This window comes from Palaemon carinicauda, chromosome 32 (assembly GCF_036898095.1).
Source record: "Palaemon carinicauda isolate YSFRI2023 chromosome 32, ASM3689809v2, whole genome shotgun sequence".
Taxonomy (NCBI): domain Eukaryota; kingdom Metazoa; phylum Arthropoda; class Malacostraca; order Decapoda; family Palaemonidae; genus Palaemon; species Palaemon carinicauda.
In genome coordinates this window covers 14,301,483-14,304,437 of record NC_090756.1, presented here as the reverse complement: position 1 = coordinate 14,304,437, position 2,955 = coordinate 14,301,483, and positions in this window count along the sequence as shown.

The following is a 2,955-nucleotide window of genomic DNA, read 5'->3' as shown; positions in this document are numbered from 1 at the left end:
TATGAATGAAGTGAAAAAGAAAAGGAAAAGAAGTATGTGGGTCTGAAAATGGATAAGCAAAAGGGGAGAAGATGAAGCACATGCAAAATTATTTAAAAAATTGTTTGAGGAAGATACATCGAGCTATAAGAACTTCGTATGTTTGGGGGTTCCTATTTCCAAATTAATACTTTCAGATTGCTCTAGTTGATTTCCGTTTCCAGATCAATTCAGAGCTAGGCAGTTCCTGAAGAAATAAAGAGTTTTATATAACACTGTGTAAACACAAAAAATGCTGGAGTGAGCAGTAAGTGAGGGAGGGTAGGTTAGGAGAAGAAAGCATAACATATAAATACAAAGTAACTAGTGCACGTGCCCGTTAAATCCAAATATTTAAATTTTAATCATTTATTTAAATTAAATGTATTTAATATTTCTATTTTTAGTAATAATAACACAAATAAACTACTACACGTTCCTGTTAAATTCAAATATTTAGATTAAATATGTGAATTTTAAGCATTTGTTTGAATTAAATATATCTAATATATTTTTTTTTTCAAATAATAATAACAAATAATCTAGTGCACGTGCTCGTTAAAAATAACGGGTATTGAAGTGTGTGTGTGTTTGTGGGTAGTGTTTTTTTTTTTATTTCTTATTTTTTTTTACACTAATTCTTTCTTCAGCTCTACTCCCATATTTTTTCTTCCTTAATTTTCTAGCTTCAGTACACACTAGACTCCGGATATTGTGCCATTTCCTTGTAATTTCTTTTTTGCTAATTCCCAAGTTTTCGGCTATTCCTTTAATTTTACTAATCTTCAGCTCTTTGTTTCTGTACTCAAGCAAAGTCACATTCCACAGTTCAGGAAATTTCTCGTATTGCTGAATTAATGCAATTGTTTGGTCTTTATTCGACTTTTTTGGCACATATTCTCTCGCGAGAGTAACGAAAACTTTCAGAGATCTGAATATCCTCTGGAAAGAGTGGAGAGCTACAACCTAGCTCTACGAGCGTGCTGTCTAGAGTGTTGAGACTGTAGCATGCGCGAGAGAAGAGACTCACTCGCGAGAGTAGAGAGAAAATCTCGGAGAGTCCTCTACAGCCTGTTTACATTCCATAGAGCAGCTGTCTGAGAGCAACTCTCGGAAAAAACTCTACAATCTAATCGCACCTTAAGAGAAAAAATATCGGAAGCAGATTTGCATTCTGATTTGAAACTGCTCGTCGAAACCATTTTAACTTTAACAACGATTTGCAAGTTGGATGTTATCATATACTGAGAGAGAGAGAGAGAGAGAGAGAGAGAGAGAGAGAGAGAGAGAGAGAGAGAGAGAGAGAGACGTTGCTGCTATTGCATTTTTTCCTGCTTTTGATTACTTGCTGATACATAATTGAAATTTTCTTTCTTCTTTTGATTCCTCATATATTTATATTTTTCCTTTTGTGTTCTGTTTTCTTATTCAATTAAATTTTTGCTTTATCACTTCTTCCACTGCTAATCATTACAAGACTTTTTTTTCTTTTGTTAAACGAATTTCAAGTTTGATTTACATAGTCGTTTTTGCATCATGCATCTTAGCTTTGAAAAAGTACAAAACCTGGGTTGTAAAACACCCACGGCCAATGTCTCTCTCTCTCTCTCTCTCTCTCTCTCTCTCTCTCTCTCTCTCTCTCTCTCTCTGTATTATTTTCTTCATCTCTTTCTCTTATTAGATTACCCCTCCCACTTTCTCACTCACTCTCTCTTAGGCTCCATCGCTCCCTTTCTCTGTGTTTTGCTCTCTTGATTGATTGAGTTTATAACCTAATCATCTTGTGTTGATGGTCTTTCTTAAGACACCATTTTCCTCTAGGTTATTCCACTTTCTCTATTATTATTATTATTATTTTTATTATTATTATTATTATTATTATTATTATTATTATTATTATTATTATTATTATTATTAGCCCAATGTGAAAAGCAAACCAGTAAATAAATAAACAATATAAGAATTAAGGAAAAACTAAAATGAAATAATTCATATATAACTATAAAATGAATTGTCAGCTTGCTTAACATAAGGATTATCATCTCTCTCTCTCTCTCTCTCTCTCTCTCTCTCTCTGCATTCACGAGTGGGGATTGATCTGCTGCCATGTGAATGCTACGCGAACAGGTATTAGTATTTCGGTTACCCCTAAGAGATGTTGGGTTTAGAGGAATAATGCAACTGTTCCAACTATTATATTTTTCTCTGCTGAATCATTGATGACACTCGTGTGCAGTTTTCTTCCATTACCTGCTTCTTTTACATGATACTCATTAATTGTTCGTTGAACAACCAAACTTTCACTGCTTCATTTATACCTGTCTTGAACTTTTCAGTAAGTTTTTCACTTAGTCTGTCTGACCCTTTTATAGGAGTTTGTTTTCTCATTATTAATACATCTGATGTATGAATTCAGGAGGTTATCATAAATTCTTGAGATTAAAACTAAATTAAACCAATTAAGATCTATAACTTCAAATGGCTAATTACTCTATTTTTGTGCAAATTTGTAATATATTCAAAATTATAACTTTAGTCGCTCTTTTGATACACTAAATTTTGACTTCTTGATTCTTGACCTACTTAACTTCAATGGCTGTTTTTCTGGTCCTATACTGCAGAGTGCAGGGGAATCATCCTTTCTATAGGATCTCCTCAGTCAATTAATCATATGTATTTCAATGCATTTTTTATTTCGTGCCGCTTATTGCTTATTATCAAATCAACATTATCAAATCACTTGGAAAACAAGGAAGTCTTCAGTTTCCTCTTGAAAGTCTTAATATGTTCGAATATCTTAGATATCTTTAGAGCTATGGTGGCCTGGTGGTAGTGTCCTTGCCTGGGTATTGCCAGGTTGGGGTTAGAGTCCCGCTCAAACTCGTTAGTTCCCGTGGTCGCTGCAACCTCACCATCCTTGTGAGCTAAGGATGGGGG